The sequence below is a fragment of the Bradysia coprophila genome, unplaced genomic scaffold, assembly GCF_014529535.1.
Source record: "Bradysia coprophila strain Holo2 unplaced genomic scaffold, BU_Bcop_v1 contig_94, whole genome shotgun sequence".
Lineage (NCBI taxonomy): Eukaryota > Metazoa > Arthropoda > Insecta > Diptera > Sciaridae > Bradysia > Bradysia coprophila.
Window position 1 is genome coordinate 1,481,284 of NW_023504022.1, and position 24,552 is coordinate 1,505,835.

At 35.4% G+C, this 24,552-nt stretch overlaps 1 protein-coding gene and 1 long non-coding RNA gene across 3 annotated transcripts in view; one reads left to right on the forward strand and one right to left on the reverse strand.

Moving 5' to 3' along the window:
* The window catches only part of LOC119084880, an 86,185-nt gene that overhangs the window by 9,768 nt on the left and 51,865 nt on the right, over positions 1–24,552 (reverse strand). The gene's annotated exons all lie outside the window — the stretch shown is intronic.
* Positions 847–7,961, forward strand: LOC119084928. Its single transcript, XR_005089172.1, has 3 exons — positions 847–857; positions 7,139–7,142; positions 7,756–7,961. It is a non-coding gene; the product is annotated as an uncharacterized LOC119084928 (long non-coding RNA).

The following is a 24,552-nucleotide window of genomic DNA, read 5'->3' on the forward strand; positions in this document are numbered from 1 at the left end:
CCCTAGGGTCCCTCTATTTAGAACAGCAATACATTTTTGGGTGCATTTTCGGTAAAACTTTATTTTGGTTCAGGGGGGGTGTGAACACTGAATTGGCTTTGAAGAGCTACCGCTTACCAAAAGAAACACATGGCCAACTGTCATTTCATAAGCCGCCGAATATTTTCTATATTCAAACTGGGAGCAGTGCTGTGGTATGGGGTACTTAAAATGTTAGCTTTCGGGTAACCGGTTTTTCTAATCCTTACATCACAAGGAGTATATTTTTGCTTTCATGGGTAACGCATGAAAACTCTTATTTTCTCCACTCAAATGCCATGAGAAAATAATGTTAGCCGCTAAATATGAGAATTGACAGTTCATGTGCAGAAATAGTAATTTATGCAACTAGTTGCGAAAAGCGGTAGTTTTTGTCACTAGATGTGATGTTATCAAACGATCGAAGCGAGCTGCGAAAAGCTGCGAAAAATGAACTTTTGAAATGCAAAACATAATTCTACCTTTAACATACATTCTACTGTATCAACGAAATATTGTATGAACGATCAAGTAGACTGCATTTATGTACGCTTCAAAAATTGGTTCACTGCGATTTTATATCTCAATAGCCGAATGGTTAGAGGTGTTGCTCGATAAGCATTGGGTTTTGGTGTCGGTGGTTCGAAATTTGGTCAGGGCAGAATTTTAATTTACGGTTAATGATTCAGATGTACAGAAGGAGTGGTGAAAAGTAAATCCATTTCACCACTAGTGACGAAAAGCATGAAAATCCATTTCACAGCTAATGGTGACAAGTAAAACATAGAAAACCAGAGAAAAAAGACCATTCGATCGCCACCCAAATCACGCATGAAAAAGTTCAGTTTTCGCAGACCCCGTTTAAGATAGTGACAATTTTTGTGCTGGCACAAATTATTTGTGTGCTATCACACAATTTTTGAAATTCAGACAAATCAGTCAAAAACACTGAAAAGAGTAAAAGTGACGCAAGTCCCTGTGCATACTTCCAAAACAACTGATATCGCTGGAGGTGACGCATTCTGCGCTTGTACGCAAAAACTGTAACAGCAAAAATTTGACCAAAGAAATTCTAGAAACAAAATTTTACCAACAAAATTTTGCGTCACAAAGTGGCAGACCGTTCACTTTCGCGTGACGTATGAAGCTTTCAATGACATTTTTACTTTCGGTTCCCATAACAAGCATGAAACACTGTTTGAAATGATTCTACAAATTAATTTCTTCGATTATATTTGTCATTTAACGAGAAATAGAAATTCGATGAAATACCGGTAATACCGAAAACCGGTATTGCCAAAAGCCTTCCGGTTTCCTTTCCCTATATGCACCGTGTGCACAGGGTGCAAATAGTCAAACTATTATTGAAGAGACTATTCGCACACTGAGTAACCCAACAAAAACTTAAAAAAAAAATATCATTGTGAATTCTGATAACAACAGGAAATGCCATTTTTTATTATTTGACGCATTTTTGATTTAAAACTCACATGAAAGTCATGAGCAATTGAAACAATTGTACTTTTTATTGAGGAAATAAGACAAATGAGATAAAAATAAAAAAGTTTTCCTTCTTCGTGTCATTTTGGAAGCATCACATCTTTATACCAGTATTTTGTACAAGGAATCACCACACCTTTTCTGTATCACTTTGCAGAAGGAAGAACCACACTGCCATAAGTCACATTGTACAAAATGTGGCATTTGTCTTCTGTGGAGTAGTACAAGTAGTGGTTGTATTAACATAAAATTCTGTTATGTTGGCAATCACCAGCTGTTGAGTCTTCAACAGTGCTAGCTACCAGCTAGCTTACGATTTGTGGTTTTGGGGAAACGATTGAGAATAAACAACTAGTTCGGGGCGTGTTGCCCTTTCAACTTTCTTATTTATTCTGAACAAACTATTTTTCTTTATACAAATCAGGGCCTATTCGATCTTCCATGCAATATTGATAGACAATGTGTGTTACGACTAGCATGTTAGGTTCAAATTAAGCCTCATCAGTACCAGCCCAGACCTGTCTAAAGTTCACACAGATTTTGAAAATTTTTCTTGCAAATTTTTGCAAACATATATCAATGAATCTAATCAAACTAGGCATGACCCGAAAGTATTTAAGCTCAGCTTTCCACTATCACTATCACTACCACTATCACCCGGAACGATCATTTATAACGGCCAAAAGATACGGATAAAAAACACTATTTTCCCAACTTCGGAGATCTTCCACCAGCAACCAGGTGTGGCTCGAGACTGTGTGAGGCCTGTTTTGAGGTCTACTGGCAAACACCTTTCAAACCATGTATATATCCATCCCAGACGAAATGGGTCCGATTTTGATAGGTGGATTTTCAAAAGAATCCCTCGTGACATTTCGTATGTGATAAAATTCATTTCATTTCATAATATTTTGTTAATGCATTTTGGGTGGTAATAAACCGATCTACAGAAAATTCATTTTGATCGACAAAAAATGAAATTCTACCGACTGAAAATTACAATTCACCGTCCGAAAGGTGATCGACTAAAAATTCAAAATAATCGACCTTTAATTAAGATTTGATCGACATCGTTGGTACATTCCATTTAATAAATATTCCCGACTAGAATTTACCGTACGAATATGCTGTTGATCGACTCAGAAATATGACTTACCAACGAAGATGGTACTTTGTAGTTAAACGATGGGTTCGGTAAATTTGAATTTTTGGTCGTTACTTCGTCGATACTTAATCTATTTCTGTCGGTCGTCATGAATTCTTGTTGATTAAAAAAATTCTAGATGTTATTTACAACCGAGCGCAAATAATTATTTTCGACTATTTATTCCAAGGGTCCAACAAAAATTGTCACTATCTTAAACGGGGTTTTCGCAGCGCAGTTGCAGAAATGTTTATTTCTCAACAGTGACGAAAAGTAAAGCTTAATCCTCACTTCAGTCCGTTTACTCACCATTCATTTCATAGTTTTTTTAAAGCTTTTGTTCGCTTTTTTAAAGAAAGTTGTACGCAATTCAGCGATAAATGGTTTTTTAGGTAGCGCATGATGTGTATTGCCCCACTCGGCCTTTGGTTTTTCATGGATAAACACAAATTTTTGCTAAACTTGCAAATAAAAAGAACTTAAGCCGGGGGATTTACACTTGCTGGAATTTCGTACTTTCTACCAACGCTACAAATAAACTAATATGAGATCCTCTAGTCCAGCCCCTTGTGTCAATCCGCTCGCTTTAAGTTTTTCGAATTTTTTCTTTATCTCATGTGATTGAGCATGAAAAACTATGGAACTAATTTTTTTTCTGGAAAATGGAAAATCGCTTTTCCGACCGGAAAAGCGGTTTATATGAAAAAATTAAAAGTCAAATATCTACCGAACGCGATAACTTTTTTGAAAAATTCTTTTTTTCCTTGAAAGCCTGATTCAATACCAACAACTTTTTTTTCTGTAAAATAAAATGGCGTCGATATAGGAATCTTCCCAAAAAATGACCCGTAAAATTCATAAACTTTGAGTTCACCTCACACCGTCAATTCGAAACTGATTTCAATAAATGAGGATTCTTTAGAAAGCTAGAGTCAGTACCTTTCGAATGCTGCCCGGCGGGCTTCACGCTGTTTCCTGGATATCGAGATATAAGTCAGCATTTCCACGGTTCCTAGAACTGATATTTTCCAACATTCTTTGGTATTTATTTCTGAGCAAAATAGTGACGCATGATTAATTTTTGCTGATGAATTTTGAAGAATAGCCTGTCCACATCATTTTAGAATTGAATCCTAGTCACAAAACTAGCTCAGGATGTTGTGGATGCCATTCAATACCCAAATTTGTATAACTCGTCAGAGTAAACCCTATTTTTGCACTAAACTACTATCAATTCGACAATTTAACACCAGAAGTGTTTTAAATGGTGATAACTAACTGCACCATGTACATTCCATTTGTCTTAAGCACCTTCCTGATGTTCCACCGTCTTTTCAACTCTAGAACCTAAAGATTTCTCGCATTTTTATCGAATTTTTTTCATGTTTTTCTGGATTTATGTCATTATTGAGGTAATTAAAGGTCAGTTCCTATCAACTGATTATTCCTTATGGGTCCTTCAACTTCTAGGTTCAATCAGTTTTGAATCAATCTCGCCTTCGGCTCGAAATACGAACTACCCACACGTCTCAACAAAAAATGTCCTAGACTTCTGTTTGCAGCGATAAGTGAATGTTTAAGAAACAAAGCACCACAACCATAACGTTTTAAAAACTTTATGTCTTACGGGAAACATCAAATCATATCACAAATTTTATGGTCTGCAATTTTAAAATTGCTTTAGGGGGCAATCTCCCTTACTTTTTGACTTTTTGTTTTACACCGTACACCAGAAACATTACACAAAACTGTGGAAAAAATGAGAAAATTTACAGAATATTTTCCATTATGCTGTCTGCCCACATAATGCGGTTACCATTTAACGTAAATATGGACTTCAAATAGGTTTTTGTGGTTTTCATTTCATTAGTTGTTCTAGTATGGGGAAACATTGTGTATATGCCGCATGTACATAAAAATTTACTGTCGTAATTCAAAACCAACGCGCTCACGGAATTATAGATAAATTAAATTATCATAATCACCATTACACGCCATACTTCCACATAACACACAAGCACACACGCATGCATCAGTAAAAATCTTTGACTTTAATTACATTATCCACAATTACCACGTTCACTTCATATCATCTATAACATGCTTTAATATACTACTTATAATTCAACATCTACGACCATTAAGTTAATAAAAAAGTATCTTAAGAAAAAAGCCAAAAAAAAGAAAGAAAAAGAATAACCGAAACTACCCCAACATCATCAACCTCAACTTTTTTTCCTCTCATCTTTTTTGGATCTTCATATAGACAGATATATAGTGTGTACAGTACATAATACTTGAAGGACTGGGGGAATGAAATACAATTTTGTATAAAATCATTGACTTTGCTTTCGCCATATACACGTGATTCGAATAAAAATGTTTTTAATACGAAAAGAACAAAATAAATCAATAAAAAAGAAGCAAAACCGAAAAGAAAGGCAAAAAAAAAATTATCAGTAGATAAGATGGATATAATAAGAGATACGATATCGGTTAATACAGTTATCCAACGATGTACGTAGACATTTTTCATCGATTCCATCATAGCCACGGGGGTAAGTGTCGGTCGAAGGACACAAAACAGAATGTATACGTCTCCAGTTTGTTATAACAAGCAAAACTATTCGAGACGTTGAAGTGTTAAGGACTTAACTATGACTGAAAAAAAACTCTCACCCTATCTCACTCACACACGCACATACACCTCCCCATTTCGATTGATTCTAAAGTAACTTAATTGAGATTGGAAGAAATGGTTTAAGCTTAAGTGGCATTTCGGTTGTGAAGGCTAAATTCAATTTGCATAGAAAAATAACAATTCGATTGGGAATAATGTCTTGATAACAATGAATGCATCATTCGTTTTCTGATAGATATAATTTGAAGATAAAGTTCATCTTGTGAGTTAACGGTCGGTGAGAGAAAGAATTTATGTAAATTACACATCGCATTTTTTGATTTTAAATATTTGCGAGAACTGTGTCAGACAACATCTGAAATAGCGCAGTCCACGATAACTCGTAATTCCTTTGGTTTCTACCACTCACTTTACAAAACATAATTAGTCGAACATGTAACTCTTATGAAGATTGTAAGAGAAAGCTAAAGTGGAATTATAGTAGCTCTTTTGAGAGGGATTCTTTTGAAAAACAGCCTACCGAAATCGGGCGTGTTTTCTAGTGGAACTTTTTATAGGTACCTAGAAAGGACTTCGACCCTAGAACCCAAAACCACTTTCAAAAAAATTCTTCGAAGCTTTTGTGACTGGTGAAAGGTGATCAAAAACCGAAAACTTGCACTTTTCTTACCAAAATTTCTCCGGGTACACGAGCCGTACATGGTCGTGTGGGGTGTCATTAAACATTTCAACTTCTCATATTTCATTGTAGATGCTTTCAAACCCCCATAAGACCCTATTTGGCCCAAAAGCACATAAAATTACCTTTCAAATGATACCCCACACCACCATGTACGGCTCTTGTAACTGGAGAAATATTGGTAAGAAAAGTGCAAGTTTTCTGTTGAAAAACTTCAACTGCACATATTTCAGTGCGGATTAATTTTAAAACCAATGAGTCTCTATTTGGCTCAATAGTACATGTGATTACCTTTCTAATGACACCCCACACGACCATGTACGGCTCGTGTACCCGGAGAAATTTTTGGTAAGAAAAGTGCAAGTTTTCGGTTTTTGATCACCTTTCACCAGCCACACAAACTTCGAAGAATTTTTTTGAAAGTGGTTTTGGGTTCTAGGGTCGAAGTCCTTTCTAGGCACATATAAAAAAGTCCACTAGAAAACACGCCCGATTTCGGTAGGCTGTTTTTCAAAAGAATCCCTCTGAATTGTTTAATACAAACTAGAGTTACGCAGGTCATGTCAAACAGAACTTTTTTAAGATGAAATAATTAAATGAAATGAAATGAATTCACACTGAGAATTTCACAGTCGTCAACTTTGCCCTCGTTTATGTCACGTTTCCGTTGTTTAAATGACATTTGCATTGTTTTCATTCCAACTATCAAGACTTAAGCAAACTGTGTCTAATACTGACATCTCTGCTAAAGAGTCAGCAGTACTTAATTTAATCGTCTTCCCACTACAAAAATAAAACCGTACCAAATCATGCTGCCAACAGAATTTTGTGACAATTTTTGAACAAATGAAAAGTGGTACACTTTCCGAATGGTATAAGTTTTTCCGTTTTATTCATACTACGCGAAATATTTCATCGTCTTAAATGTTATGCATCATTAATAAGGCTACTTGGGGCAAAACAGAGACGAAGAAAATCCTATACTCAAAGGAAAGACTGAAAAATCTAAAAAACGAAAGAATGAACCTGAAAAATAATAATAACGAAAAGTGTTTGGTCGTTGAGTTAAGTATACTTAATAATTTAACCAGTGAATCGGTTGTGTAAAGAGATATAACCGTTCAAAAAACCACACACCCACACAACCATATTATAGTCTCGTTACAAACTTTGACCCTTTAATTACTGTAATCCTTAGAATTGTTGTTAAAAGTAATCAAACAATTGAAGTGTTTCACTTTATTTAAGTAGAATTATGCAAACTCGAAACGATTTTTTTACGAACATCTTGGGAACTCTATGAAACTGAAGAGATTTCATTTCGAATATAGTTAAACAAATATAACAGAGAAAGTTGCGAAGCAAAAAGTTCCTACATGGTAAACATGCTAACAACATTTTACTGTTTAGTTCAAGTTTCGTTTGAGGTGTAATCTTTGAATATTTGACTGAAATTCTCTGTTGTGATGTCTGTGTCTGTGCCATTCCTTTGCTATTTGATATCCTCCTCATACTGTATCCTTTGCTCATTGAGGCATTATAATTTAACCAAAAACCCGTAGAGATCGTACCAAATAGCTGAAGCCCCGTACGAAATGACTGAGAAATTTTACATTTTCCAAAATTGAAAAACGAATGCGCACTACGTGGTAGGATTTTTCCCAGTTAATTCTTACGAACTCTAGGACTCAATGAAATGCGCTATGTGCAAATATAGACAAAATTTCTGATTTTAAGAGGCATGGATGCGTTGCTGGATGGCATACATTTGAGCGGTTTTTTTTTCAATAATACGGTGGAAGAATTATAAGAAGTTACATTTTCAACAGTTACAATCCAATCGACGTTATTCATTCCACATGCGATTTACACGTTATAATACATATGTAAATGTAGTGACGCTGGTAATGCACGTGGAATGAATAGCGTCGATTGGATTGTAATTGTTACTTCTTATAATTCCGAGACTGTATATTTTAGATTATTGTTGATAATAATATATTTTCACCAGACCAAGCGGTCTGGTCTGGTGAAACAATATCATCAAACGTCAACTGAAGTACATATTGAAAAAACGCCCAAATGTATGTTTTCCAGCAAAGCACAAATGCCTTAGTGTAGTTGATAAGGATCATTTATACGAGAACGTTTACACTCGTATAAAAGCTGGGCTACCTCTCTAAAAGTTAACTTTTCTCATTGTAAAGTAGGTAAAATTATCAGTAGGTTCCTTAATGATAATTTTACCTGCTTTGCAATGAGAAAAATAAACTTTTAGAGAGGTAGCCCAGCTTTTATACGAGTGTAAACGTTCTCTTATAAATGGTCCTTATCAACTGCACTACCTCTTAAAATCAGAAATTTTGTCTGTATTTGATTTTTTTTGTATCAGTAAGCAGGGATCCATAGCAAATTTCATATACAGACTGCTGTATAATACAGTCCTAGAGTCCGTCAAAATTATCTGAGAAAAATTCTAGTGATATTCGTTTTACAATTTCGTCGTACATTTTTCAAAAAGGATTTTGGTATAAAGATGTCATCAAAAATGAAAATATGAAAAACACAAATTTAGGTTAAAATTTTAGCTAAGCATCCACACCTCTTAACATAAGGTTCCATTTGTGGCCGAAATTATTCTACTGAAAAACTACAAAACGCCTTATTGTCGCAAGAGTTTCGTCTAATAAATGTACATAATATTGATTCGCTTTACTCCAACCAGAGCAGAGTTCTATTTATTTTTGCTTTTTGTTCAACAGCCAGCAAATACCAAAAGCACTCTCCACACAGAAGAAATAAGTACAATTTAGATGGAACAATATTTTCTTTTATTATTTTTCAAGCAAAAAACAAAAGTTTTCTTTTTCGAATTTTCCGCAAATTCCTTTCAAGTTATTTTTTTTTCTCTAAACATAACACAACTCTCAATTCAATCGGAATATATCCCATGCAACTAACTGTAATAAAACCGAATTGTAAAAGAATTTTTTTAATCAACTTATGATGTTGTGGAAAGTTTGTCGTAAAGGCTTCGTTCTGTTTGTCGATTTAGTGGTAAAGTTTTATAACAGTCGTCCGACGTAAGAGAGCCTTATAGCTTTGTCATAAGATTTAAAACGTTGAAAACAGATTAATTGGAAGAGAGGGAAGGGAAATTAACGATTTTTAGATCATATTTGCAGTAAAATTTTTGATTGTCTGATCGTTGACTTACTGTGGGCTAAAACAGTCAATGAAAGTATAAACCAGGTATGGTCTATTCATACAAACCGGGGAGGACATAGCGATTTCATATAAACAAACTCACCTCTCATGAGAGGTGAGTTTCTTTATATGAAATCGCTATGTCCTCCGCTCCATACAAAGTTTGACATTCGACCATACCTTGTGTTGACGTTCATTGGAAACAGTAAAAAGTAATTAGGGACTGTTCCAGACAATAGATTTAGAGAGTTTCACAGGACGATGGATTTTGCACGCAACGTTATTTAAAGAAACTAGAAAGTTCTATACGACGCCAGAAATGAGCAAAAAAAAATTACTGATCGATATTTCTACATATGATCACATCCGATGCAATGGAAAACTGATATCAACGCACTTTAAGCATGAGTGGTACTCAACGGGACACTGTAAAAAAAATCTGGAAACATTTTTCATACAAAATAGTACTCTATTTGACAGCTACGGAATCGTACAGGTCTTGTGCAGCCAACTCGTTTTTCTTAAGTTTATATTACGACACGATTTTTTGTGGAACGAGTTTCTTAACTGAGTAGAATTGGGAATTTGCGAAGAATGTTTGATTATTGATTTTTCCAGTTATACTCGAAAACGAAAATTGTGCGAGTCAAGAATCAATCAACCATAAAACATTTGATTAAGCCAATGAATATTTCACTCTTGCCTCATTCGTTATTTCTACAGGATTAATATCCCGAAAAAAGCCCCATTCCCAAAAACTGTTTTGTAACTCATCTTACTAAAACACAGCAATTTCCGTACGATTGTGTAAAAACGGTAAATTATTATTTATTGTGGAAAGAAATACGATATTCAGCTGGCAAATTGATGAGGTAAATAAATTAATTGATTGCGCTATGAAAATCGCCAACACAAAAACATATTTTTCATCTTTGTTCCTGGCAGTTTCGTCTTTCTATCGATGAAAGTACTATGTGTATAATATAAGTATATAGTTTCAAGCATCGGAAAAAGGTATATTCTGTTGTTTTAGGCTTGTAATCGATCAATGTGTACATGAAGAGTATACAACGCTCAACGGATGGACGATGGAAGAGAAAGGTATTTAACAAGACAAAATGGTAAAAAAAAACACTTTGAAAGCTATAAAAATAGAGAAATGATAACAGATGACGACATTGCTCCACCATATTTTGGGAGCCCGGCGGAAGCCGTCAACCTAGTATCATTTTGAAACAGAGCGAAAAACAGATACATAAATTAGACCTTATGTATCTGTTTTACAGGGAGATAAAGTGATTTTTCGCACTAGCAGGTAAAATATAGTATGTAACTGCTTCCAAATTGTTATTTTGGCAAGTGGGATTATAGCCCGAGCCGAAGGCAACTTCCCACTGGTGAAAATAAAAATTTGGAAATTTGGTAGTCAGGCGACTCGTCAACAACTTAAATTTTTAGCCTTTGTTTGAAAGCCGAAACCCTTCCGACCAGATGAAATTCATCAATGATACGATTGTACTCAGCAATTGTATCCGTTAAGATCGGTTGATTGTCTGGTTAACTTGACACTGCCGCTATTTTATCCACACTGTCAACATTTTCTTTCTTCTTTGCGTATAACCGCAAATAATACAAAACCTCGCCATTTAAATTTTAAGAATGGCTGAGGGTCATATCTGTCAACATTTTTCCAGCACTATGACTCTACCTTTCTTGTTTTTTGTTTCTTTTCGCTACTAGAAATGACAGTGTCTTTTTCCGACGTCTCACGTTCAGATCTACACGCAAAGCTTCATATCAGGAAAATGATCTCATTTAATAATGCAATTGTCAGAATAGCTCTCAACGGCTCTAGTGTTAACAAAATATTAGAAATAATATTGTAAACTGTTTCAACCAACCAAAACTGTTGACAGAAACCAAAACTGATGTCATCAGACTACACTGTTAACACTGAGAGTGATGATTGAGCGAGGCTTGAATGCACCGTCAAACGTTTACCGTTCATTCCGCACTTCCCTCTGTTTACTCACTGTTTACGCTACAACAATGGAAAGCCGTTTTCATTAAAAAAACATAGCTAACGCTGGCCCGTACGAAACACCTATTCGTATCAAAAGCCTTTACTGTGAAACTCTTCATTTCTTTTACTTCATTCTCTACTGAAAAGCTATTCGCCCTTTAAAATCACTTACGTTATCCACTCTTTGCCTTGTTATCATTGTCATGTAAGTGGACGCACACCACTGTATGTGCGATATTGTAAACCCTCTTCATCTAGTGTACAATAAACAGTCAGTCATTACCGAGAACTCGTCGTGTTTAGATCGTCACTTGACAATAATCAACAAATAAATTGCCGGAGGCAATATAGACAGCCCCGTAGGAAGTCAACTTTCATAAATTCCTATTTAAACAGCTATATACCGCTATATTTACCTATATTTTCCTATAAATAAACATTTCACAGATAAATATGCTATTATATAGCTCTATATGCCTGTATATAGCTCAATATAGGTGAATATAGATATATATAGATGTCCATATATGGAATGCCTGAAACACCCCACACACATAACAAATTATTTCCATGTTAACAGAAACACTCTAAGTACCATTTTTCCCAAGATACATCACTTTTATTAAAATCCAATATGGCCACCATCCGCCATTTTGTTAGGAGACCGGAAATTTTACCGACGCTTTACATTCGTTAATACCTTTCAAACAAAAAACATAGCTAACGCCGACCCGTACGAAACACCTATTCGTATCAAAAGCCTTTAATGTGAAACTCTTCATTTCTCTTACTTCATTTTCTTCTCTGCTGAAAAACTATTCTTCCTTTTAAATCACTTACATTATCCACTCTTTGCCTTGTTATCATATACAATTAAATTGCCGGAGGCAATATAGACAGCCCCGGACGAAGTCAAATTTCATAAATTCCTATTTAAGCAGCTATATACCGCTATATTTACCTATATTTCACTGTAAATAAACATTTCACAGAGGAATATGCTATTATATAGCTCTATATGCCTGTATATAGCTCAATATAGCTGTATATAGGTATATATAGATGTCCATATATGGAATCCCTGAAACCCCTCACACTTAACACATTATTTCCATGTTAACAGAAACTCTCTAAGCATCATTTTTCCCACTTTATATCACTTTTAATAAAATCCAATATGGCCGCCGGCAGCCATTTTGTTAGGAAACCGAAAATAGTACCGACGCTTTACATTCGTTAAAACCTTTCAAACAAAAAAAATCATGAAATTCGGTCAAAATTTACTCTAGATATTGACAAAATACTCCACGTTCACTGTACGGCCGAGTAGCCAGATAAGAGCTCACTCCAAGAGACCTAGCTCACGCTCCGGAGAACATAATTTCATAAACTTTTTTTCCCTGATTGGTACGGTCAATACCTATCTAATAAAGCTAAAACGAACGAAATATGTTCAAATTTGGCCGACCTACAAGCAAAAACTGCTTGCCGCCCTGTGCCTGTTTCACACCAAGGGGTCTAACTCACAAGTCGGTCATTCGATTTCCATAAACTTTTTTTCTGTCGATCGGTATTGTAAATATCTTTCATTCGATGTATCATTTACGAGTATAGCGTTTAAATGTCCGGAGATATCTTCGAAAAACCGTAAAGCACTTATTGGGCCCCAGCTCAGGAGGGGTCGATCCAAAATCACTCATCTTCGAACTTACCCTGTCTTTTGACATTACCAAACGGGAAAAAAAGAATTTTCAAAATCGGATGCGTTTTACTCAAGTTATCGTGCAGACAGACAGACAGACAGACAGACAGACGGACGGACGGACAGACGGACATTTTTTTTCTTGCTGATTTGGCATCTCTGGACAACCACAATAGGTTTCCCCTTACTCAGGGAGTCCAATTCGACGTGTTACAAACGTATGCGTAAACCTATAAGACCCCAGTACTTCGTACGGGTCTAAAAAATCATGAAATTCGGTCAAAATTTACTCAAGATATTGACAAAATACGTTACTGTCTTGCTAGGGCAATATGTTGTCGAGGCGTGTGGGAAGGTTGTATTTCGAGCCACACGTCGATTTTTTTTCAACTTTTCTCAGTTAACACGGTTAACACCCAATATTAAATGGTGAATTTCAGTAACCTTCAATATATTATTATGGGCTTATGGTTAAGCGTTACGTGGATGTTGCTTATAATCAATAAAATGTTAAGTTCATTGAATGAACATAATGAGGCAGAACAATCTTAAACAAACTTTATAGATAGTCATTACTATTTGTCATTTTTCTCTTATTTTCGTCTTGTTCGGTTGTGAGACTTTGCGATTTGATCGCGTAACTATGTGATATTTGTAATGTGATTTTTATGTGATTAATTTTTGTAAACTGATTGTAAATAAAAATATCTATTGAACTTTATAGATCAGTTAACCACATTATTGAAGTTTCTGTTGGTCGCAATGGATTTTGGAAATGTTCAAGATGAAAATTCCATATAATTAAGCTAAGCATTAATGAACCTAATCAAGTTCGTACACATTTCATGTTTCCATCATACAATTAATGCCCGACCAAGAGATGAAAATAATTTAGAAAAATTTCGCAGAATTTTTTTTAACCCTAAACGTATTTCGGTAAGATCTTTTTTAATAATTAGAAATTAGTTATGTAAATGCAAAATTACGGGTAATTAAGATGTAATGAGATAATTACATTGAACTTAACTTTTCAAATAATAATCTCAAACGTGGAAAGTAAGACAAGACTCACATAAGAAACGTATTTATCTTCATTTGAGTTTCGTTAAATGTTTCGTTCATTTAAGTATTTTTTATGAGTTTTTAGCCCCGTGCGAAGTACGAAGGGGCTTATAGGATTACGATGCCGTGTGTAATTGATGGAATTCGAAGCAGACGGTGAGGGCAAAGTGTTTGCCTATGTTCATAGATGACGAATCCGCAATAAAAATTTGGGCCGTCTGTCCGTCTGTCCGTCACGTCGATATCTTGAGTAAATCAAATCCGATTTCAAAAAAAAAAATTTTCCCTGAAAGATAGTCAAAATAGTGAGGCTAAGTTCGAAGATGGGCATATTCGGGTCGGCCCTTCGTGAGTTAGGGCCACCTAAGTGATTTAAGGTCTTTTGGTGATATTTATGGCAAAATAAACGATGGAAATGTAAATGACACGGCAAATGATAGGTATTGTCAATACCAATCCAGGAAAAAAAAGTTTTTTAAAATTGGGTGAGTGGACCGTGAGTTAAGGCCTTAGAAGTGAAATGCTACTAGGGCCCTATGTGTATTTTACATATAACTCGAGTAAATTTCATCCGTTTTTCGTAATTTTTGTTTGATTTGGAAGGTAATCAAAGGCCGAATAGAATGTTGTTGAAAAAAAAAATTGGGTCCTTAAAGTAAGGCCACTACTAGGGCCCTATGTGTATTTTAAATATAACTCGAGTAAATTTCATTCGTTTTTCGTAATTTTTGTTTGATTTGGAAGGTAATCAAAGGCCGAATAAAGTTGTTGAAAAAAAAATTAAATTTGGGTCCTGGGACTAAGCCCCTACTAGGGCTCTATGTGTATTTATACTCAATTAATTAAAATTTTAGGGCTATTTGAAATTTTTGTTTTATTTGAAAGGAACGTCGTACGGGGCTTCGTAATTGCGCTATGCGCAATTTCTAAGATGTACACATTACATAATAATTTTACTTTAACTACTTTAACCGGCGCATAGGCTTACGGTCAAAGTAGGGTGACAGACGCACTAGGGTCACGTACGCAATAGATATACGGGTTTGTACGGGGCTCAGTCGCAGCAAACGCTCCGACTGTTCTGATGGCTCGTTTTTTTAAACGTTGATGACATTTCTTAACGTGGATGGCATTTCAAATGTCTTTCAAGATGATCCATAGCCGATTTCTACTAGCACGTCTCAAATTTACGTATAACAATATGTATACCGACATTTCGCGAAGTAAAATCCAATAGTCAACTCATACAAAAGATTGAAACTATTGCACATTGAAACGCATTTACTCGATACAAGAACTCGGAAGTAAATACAACGGACACTCTGGGTATGCACAATATGAAATTTCTATTTTTATATTTCGTGGTGTTGTGACTGCATAACATATAACAATAAAGAAATCTAAAGAACACCTAAGCCACAACACTCTTTGTAATGATCTAACTCGCAACCCCCTCCCAATCTCTACCTACAGCTCTATTTTCTCTTGTCATGTGTTATACTGTTGTATAATTATACAAATACGAGATTTGTGTATAGAGGACACGAGAAAAGGGTTTTGCCTATATTTTTTCTGAAAAAATCATCATAATCTATGATTAAACAACAAAAAAACCACCCCATCTTTACATAATTAAAAATGAACAAAAAGAATTAAATTTAACAAACAAAATGCCGTTTTAATTAACAGATGAAACTTACACAATAAAGCGATTTAAAAAGAGGAAACTTGGAAAGAAAAGCCGAAAGCGGAAAATATACACCGCTTTCGTATAGCCCCAAACGAACGAACGAAAAAAAAAACAAGAAGAACAACAAACAATCCTTCCTTGCGGGAACTCTTTACTGGCCAGTTTAATACAACTAAATTTACGTAAAATGTAAGTAAATAAGTTCACATTGAAACCATAACATCAAGGTATGAAATCTTCGCTAAAATACATGATATAATACCTCGACGATATTATAAAATATGTTTCTCACTAACCTAAATCCACTGAATATACATTCCACCTTTAACTTTCAACCCTAAAGCAAAGGCAATCTGGAGCAGAACATCAAGTGAAAAAAGAAGACGAAAAGAATAGAAAAAGAAATGCACAGACAAAGAAGGAATGTATATATCGCGATTATATTTATTTCTTTAATATAACAAGGCTTCAGGGATTTAGCAAATTAAGTAATGAGAAACAGGGAAAATATGTGTTTTGTGTGGGGGTGTATATACATAAAGGATATAACGTTACATGACGAGCACACTTACGTGCAGTTAGCATAAATTTCGTCTTCTACTAATATCTACTACAGAAAAGAACAGAAATGTTAGCTGATCTAGCATACACAACGCTAATACATGCTCAAAAACAGATCACCGAATGGATATTAATTCCTGTTTGAACGGCACGGTCATCGTATTAGACGGAGAACACACGAACCATTTTGTATTGATGGGATCGACAATCATGCTGCGTTATATTACGCAGCATAATTATCGATCCCATCAATGCGAAATTGCCATAGAGATGATAATATGACGGCTGGGACGCCGCTTCGACGGATAGATCACTAAAATGACCGCTGGCGTGACGATCGACGGTTCAGTTTTGTGTGCAAACTAATGACAACCAACTTTGCTTCTAAGGGAATTCCCCGTATTTAGTTCATTTACATTCATTTCAAAGAATTGGACGCACTCACTTATTCATTACTATGTGAAATTGTGAAGTTGGTTTCAATTAGTTTGCACACTTTTCCCCACCATTCCTCACCTTTCCGTCATCAGTTTCACCAAACGAAGAGATCTATAGAGGCGATAGAGGTAACATCCAGGGCCATTTCCATACAACGAATGAAATGTCAAAAATGGCTGACTATTTCCAAAATTGGTCGGTTGTTTACAAAATAATTAGTTTTTGACTACAATGATTCGACAAACAGAATATGGAAATACGTTTGCATCGGTGTCAAAATTAACGTAAAAGTATTATTCGTATTCGTATTATCTGAGATATACGCGTTGGTCTCCAATTGGTCTCCAAAACTGAATTTTTCTATTCGGAAATTGTGTACAAATACGAAATCTGATTTTTAGATAAATTGCCTAGCAAGGATCATGTCAGCAATTTATTTCATTAAAATTGGTGATGCTGGAAGTATTTAAAAAAATCTGTGGTTATGTATTTTTCAATTTTCGCGCACGGTTCAATTTTTTTCAGCAGTGGTCGACATGTTACCTCTATAGAGTGTTATGATGAAAGAGAAGAAGATATTTTGACAAGTACCCCAAGGCAAGTTAAAATAAACTGGTCTTCTGTCCTCTCGCTTTCAACGTATCACGTTGAAAGAGAAGCAAATAATTTGACAAGGACCCCAAGGCAAGTTATAATAACTAGTCTTCGGTTTTCTCGCTCTGATCATAACAGTCTATCCGTCGAAACGGCGTCCCAGCCGTCATAGTGGCAAATCTCTGGAAATTGCTTGTGTATTTTCAGCTTTCCATAACTACATGCCACCTAAAGTTAGCTATGTGGTAAGTACGTATTTGGCATATTGGTCCTTTTACAGGAACACCCCTTTACACAGATTGAGAGGAGACAAAACGTAGTGGAAAATCTAAATGCATATCATGCAATAATTAAACTTTTAGCGGCAGAAAATCGACAGCTAACATATCTGTCTCTTTATGCATAAAAGTTCTAGTTGTATGTAAAATATACACCACAAAAGGGAGTCTTTCTCGGGTTGGTGCGCGATAACCGAGAAGACGAAAATGTATTTTTTTTGGTGTTACAGTAAAATTTAGTCTAGACAATACACACGAATTTCGGAATATTTATATTCGGTTGGGGTTTCTGCGTTAATGTCACAGTTTGTAATTTTTATACCAAGTTTATGGTTAATAAAGCGATATACACGATAACGTACAATAATAATTAATTTAACAGCCTCATTACCTTACATAAGCAACAGAAATTATTTATTGCGGGGATGAAAAGGATGTGTCTTTGCGTGTATATTGTATCCTCCATGACCTGTTACAAACGAGATTTGGTAATGATGGATATGTTGCAATGTGACCCTTGTCAGTTTTATCGTGTGCCCCATGTGAGTAGCTTCTCTATGGTGGCAAATTTTGATGGTACCTTTACAATTAATATTACTCAAAACCTGTCTACCCCAATTACCACGATCCATTCACTGCCAATGTTTCAATAAATGAATTCTCATGGTCTGACCTAAAGCCATTGGTTTACACACCAAAAAAGAAAGAGGATACATGGGAACGGACCGTTGTTGTCTTCGCGACATGTAATCACATGTGATATAAAATTGAATGGTGTTTACAGTATTACTTTACAGATTTGCACCCCTATATGTAATGATATATACATTACACTGCAAGATTGAAATATACCATTACTCACTAGGCCTCCGGGAAATGAGTTTTAACGTTGATGTCAATGAAGTAATGACTCATTTTCCGGGGACGTAGTGAATAAAAACATAACACTGCTTCTATGATTGACAGAGAAAATATTTGGATGCCGATAGTTTGAGAATTGGCTTTGCGTTTCTTTCTCACAGACAGTTATCCTCGCAGTTATCAAGCTTTGTTCGTATGAATTAAGACTGTTCCTACTTGCTGGTCTAGTACATGCTGACTGACCCAACCATTTTGTATAGTCAATTTTGAAGGGTTAATTAACACAAGGTGAGCGTAAGTCGGGCCGTAGCACACTTTGGCTCTAACTTGAGTAAATTTTATATTTTTTTCACTAATTTTGTTTTTAAGTAATATTTAAGACCGTAAAGCAGTACCGTTTACAGGGTGCCAATTCTCGAGGATTCGTAACTTGACAGTTGTCGATGTCACCTTAAAAGTTACGAATTTATGGAAACCTCTTAGCCTTAATGGGGCAACTGTCAAGTCACAAATTCTTAAATTCACGAGGCGCCCAAATGTCTAATGCTGGTATATAAAATACCCAATTATAGTTATATATAGGACGTCCTCCTAATATTTTGTTGAGACTCATGCTGCCGTTTCGCCTATAATCTCACACAAAATGTTTTATCCTTTTGGATGGAACTTTTAACTGAGCTACCCCAAAATGGGGAATGTTTCAATGAATGTGTGGATGTCTCTTAGAAATGGTTGGAAAGATAAATATTGCACGTGACCGGTAACAACATGTGTTGAGATTTATTATTTAGTTAAAAAGGTTATTTTTAACTTTTATTACCGTCATTAACGCTAAACGACAGAATATAATCCTGATGTTTCTGATTCTGTATTCCCAACGAAAACTTTACGGCATAAAATGAGATTATATAGAGCAGATCGCCAGTTGGTTGATGCAATTATTGCGATTAACGATTTTGTCTTTAACTTTTTCCAATAATGTTCTACGAATTCAACCGTTTTGTGGGTGTCAATATGAGATGTGTCATAAAACTACGCTTATTTGATGAGGCTTCTCGATTTCGATGTTCAATAAAAACAAACAACAACATTACGACGGTAGAAGGAGACTGATGCGACTTTCATTCACTTTAATAATTAATTTATTTATCAGTCTAGTAAAAAAAGTATTTTAAATGGACTCACTTCCAGCATGAGCTGTACTCTAAATAGGCTACTGACAATTGACAGTGTGGCTCACAACTAGAGGTGTGTGCCGATCTTAAAATAGTCGGCGGCGGTGCGCCGACTGGTAATAGATCGGCGGCGGCGCGCCGGGAGAAATTTATAGTCGGCGGCGGTGCGCCGATTGGCGCTCCGATAAATTTACAAAAAATCTAAACTTTCGAAAATAATTCAAAAACATTTGAAAAAGCGTGCGCAATCCTTTTTTCGAACACTGAATTATTACTATCTTCCGATCTGAAGTATCAACCACTTCTACAAGGGGAATCAACTGAGACGTATCTCACCTTTTATATTTTGAATGTACAATCACTGACCTATTATTTTAAAAACATCTAATTTAATGAATCCAAGAATGATTAGTGAGTTTGCGTAAATGACATATAAGCTATAAGTCAACTTATAAGTCGGAAATTTTAAGTCACATCTTCATACTAGATGTTCTGCAGGTTTCTTATTTCCAACTTATAATTTATGTCATTTACGCAAACTCACTACTATTATCTTTCGATTTATGCAATAACCGTTCCCTTTGCTTTTAGTCCATCTTCGATGTAGGAGTGAGATCGTAGTAGAAGGTTTTCGAAAATAAGAGATTTAGATAAACTTGAATTTATAAATAATAAGTGTATAGACTACGCCAAAATGATTTTTTTCCCAAATTTTTTACATAAAGCAGCTAAAAATTGAAAATAAAGATACCCGTGTCTCGTCTTTCGACGAAAAAACTTGAAACCGGGAAGATTTTCCACTTTATAAATTCGTGAAACATGTGATTTGCGCCATTTCCCAACCAAATTCCACATAAGGTCTTAAGTTTGCCACTTTACAATTACAGTAGTATTCACCCAGTTTTGACTGATTCACTGAATTTTGTTCTCTTTCTTCTTCCTCTTATCTGCATGAACAGACAATAAGAGAAACGTTGTCTGCCGTCTGTCGCGCTCCATTTCATTGCACAGAAAATAGAGTAACGTACCCAAGGGTTCACGTTAAGTGAGGATACAGAAAAGACAAATGCTGTTTCGACCTCGGATATCGATGGCGGACCCACGCCAGCGTGATCTGACCATCCTCAGTTGTATCCATCGATACCCTTCCCAAGACAGCAGCAAACTTTTTTTTTGGACTAGTATTTAAAAATTTGCATAAAACACTTCCGAATTCTTAAATATTTTGTAAAAGAGTTCAGCTACTGTTATGGAATATTATGTGCACTTACTGGCCAAGGTTACCTCGACTCAGCAACACCGGTTACAGTGTCTGCACTGGCTTCGTGGGCGACGTGGGTACACTTAAAAAGTTCATTCATTAATGTTGAAAAAGTGGTTTCGGATGGATCGCCGACCGGGACAATGCCTAGTGTACTGGTAGTAATCGACCTCCTCTAAAGCCTCATGCCAAAAGCTAAACTTAATAATTTGTCTCTCAGGAAATAAAAGTCAAAAACGAAAATGTCGAACTTTCGATGTTACAAAACCTCGACAGACACACCTTTTGGACCATCGGTTTCTTTGGCAGTTTTGTAGAGTTTTTAACGCTCTACATCCTGCTAGAACATTGTTTTCAGAAATACTCTCAACTTTCCGAGTTATGACCATTTGAAAGTTAAAGTCGTCCGGGGGGACTTCTTCCCGGGCACCTTCGGATCCATCAACCATATGCCTGGAATTAGTTTTCAATGATCTACGTTTTCCGCACACAGGCTATCGCGGCCCTTAAAATTCTAAAAATTCGATACGCCCTACTTGACAGTACACCTGTAAAACAACTGTACAACTGTATAAAAGCATTTCATACAAAATAGTACTCCATTTGGCAGCTGTCGACTATGATCACTTTTGCTTGATCTGCGTTGCTAAAATCTACCGTCCGTCCCCAACAGATACACAAATAGTTAAAACTAGGCAGTAGAGTATACCACTAAAGCCAGGGAATGACTCGCAAACTTTTATTTTGACGTGTGAAAATATTTTCATACCTCGTCGCACTTTTTCTCCGTCCAATATGAAAAATACTATTCGTACCACGGACTAAAAGTCTTTTTTAGCGAATTCGATTCCAGACCTCGTCTTCGGCTCTCACACGCTAAAAAAGACTTTTAATCCTAGGTACGAAATGTACTATTTTGAAAAAGCTTAAAAACGTTATTTTGGACGCATGAAAGTTTCGTTGCAAGAAATGGATGTTTTTGGATGAGAAAAATTCAACTTCATAACTTGAACGGAATCCTAATGAAGCTTCGTGTTAAGTACTTTTTGTCCCAAGCAAAGCCGGGTGTATCCCGACATATATAAACTTCTTATCTACATAAATACTGATCTCGTAGAAATTGGCTGTAATTAATCAAAGTAAATAACGAAAAAATATTTTCTTATCGAAGAATTAATCAATAAAATATCATCATTGTCCGACGCAAGATGGTAAACTTTTCTAATTAGTTTGTTCATTATGCTCAAAAAAAAGATCCCGCACGTGCTATTTTGCTATATTCATTCACAGTAAAGAGGAGCGATTTAATATCGAAAAATAATAGTTTCGCTCTTAAAATCTTAAGTTTTAAACAGCTGCACGGCACGTGCTAGACAGATATGATATTCAGAGAAAATTTGTATTCGGTTGTCATATGAAATATTAAAAACTTGATAATCCTTTCACACTGTGAAATTCACAGACTGTTTAAGTTAATTGACGTAAAATAAATGGAGTTTCGGGAGTTATGTCGAGTGGAAAATCAATAGCCCTTAAAGGCTTTTCGAAGTGGAGTTTGTAAATCAAATTCGTTTTCCCGAAAATTGATTGAACATTGCAGGGAAGTTACGAAGCTTGGTTACGCGAACTTTAATTTCCTGGTCTGGACAGAGTTTTATCTTTAAATCATCTTGATCTGAAAAACTATTTCACAAATGCTGTCCAGCACAGTTGTCGTTGGAAGTCATCAGATAATAAGTGAGGAGTTTTTGTCCCTTACCACTTTTGCCTGTAGTAATAGCTACAAATCTAGCTTAAAATCAATCGTCCAAGACACATACGTGAATAACTATTTTCTTTATGGCAGAAATACACTAACGCACACAATATTGTGTATGGCTCCAGAGATAATGTGATAAGAACGGGATGCCGCGCTGTCGTTCGTCGTTTCATTACAATAGAATTAGTTCGTGTTGACAGAATTTTTTAGGCAATACTCTATTCTCAAATAAATTCAAAATTTAGCATTCTGTAACCATCAGTAGTTGTTGAAGGGTGAAAAAGCACTCATGTTACTGGTATAGTCTAGTTTCATGGGAAAAATCCAGTCAAGGTGGCGCTGGTGTTTCTCTAATTAACGTGACGGTTCCATACAATACTATACAAGCATGTGGTCCGACACTTATTTAGAATTATATGCCGCAGTGGCACAAGGCCCTTCGGGGAAATCGGAAACAGACCCGTACAATTCGAAAAAGACCTTCTTTCCATATAAAAAGGCAAAAGGCTCTTCGGGAATATGGTCAGCCCAGCACTGAGTCCATCTATCCCAGATTGTTCAAATTTGGGTCTCAATAGCTGAAATTTATTTTACTGTCAAACACACACCAAACTGGATACATCAAATATTCAACCTCGATACTAGTACGGTACGTTCAACGCACATATGTGGGGAATGTGAATTTATTTTCGCTACTAAGCCTTTAACTGTAAACATACATTCGACATTATTTGCAATTGTTAAGATCCCTAACATCAGAATCAACACCTCTTTCTCTCTTGTTTTCAATCAACTATAATCACTTTCTAAGCCGTTATTTATAATCTAATTTTAACCTTCTACGCTCATGAAATCTGCAAAAACCTTATACACTAGACTAGCAACTAAATTGTGGTGAATTGATGGCTTTAAAAGGCTTGACAATGCAGAAGAAAAGAAAACGTTAAAACGATGATGTTGGGATTATAAATGACACTTTTTGAACATTAGACAATTTTCCGGTGTCATCTTACCAACAATACACGCATTAAAATAAAGTTTAGTTGTCCTTGATAAAATAGAAAATGTGATAAGATTCTACGAGAATCAGCAATTACATTGTTAATTGGATTATATCTGCATTATGGGATCAGTTTTAACCAAACTCATGTTATAAAAGGGGCCAACAATTTTAATACAAAATAAAACATTTCAAGATAACGCAATGTAAAAGTCGAGACGGTCATTTAAACTTAAAAAAATCATTTTAAATATTTTTGTGAAAGAAGAACGCTTTCCCTTAACTCGTATTGTAAGGTTGAAGCGAAAAATGAATATAATATTTTGGATGGATCAGACGGTACAACGATTTTATAGCATATAATATTCTATTCGAATCGAATAACCATCGATCGTGAACTTTTCATTAAAACCTCGTAAAAAATAAATAATTTAAAACTAAACAAAAGGCATTTTCAGAAAACTTTATTTTTCGAAGAAATCTTTTAATGTAATTAGCATCGAGAGCCAAGAAATATATGAAAGCTAGTAACGCCTGGTGTGGTTCATTATGAGAACGTCATTAAAGTAAAAACTTTGAACTCAAAGTTCATTATGGCGTTTTATAATTAGCCAAAAAAAGTGTAAAATCTTTCAAATTAAAAAAAAAATTCTCAGGTTCTGGATAACTGGATAACACGATTACCAATCTTAATATGAAGAAAGAACAAATCTTGATTTTGTACCCATATTTCATAGATAATTAAAGCAAAAAATCTTGCTCAAAACACACGAGGCATCGACAATGTATTTCGATCAAAATTCTCTTTGTTTAAGTTTCCTAAGGGCATTTGTAGTCTACATTTAGGCGGAAAAATAAAGTAAAACCATTAAAACACTCAAAATGGGTTCATTGCCTTTAAGTAACAAAAATCAACGAAAATTTTGGACGAAGCACGTTTTCGATGCCTCGTTTGTTAT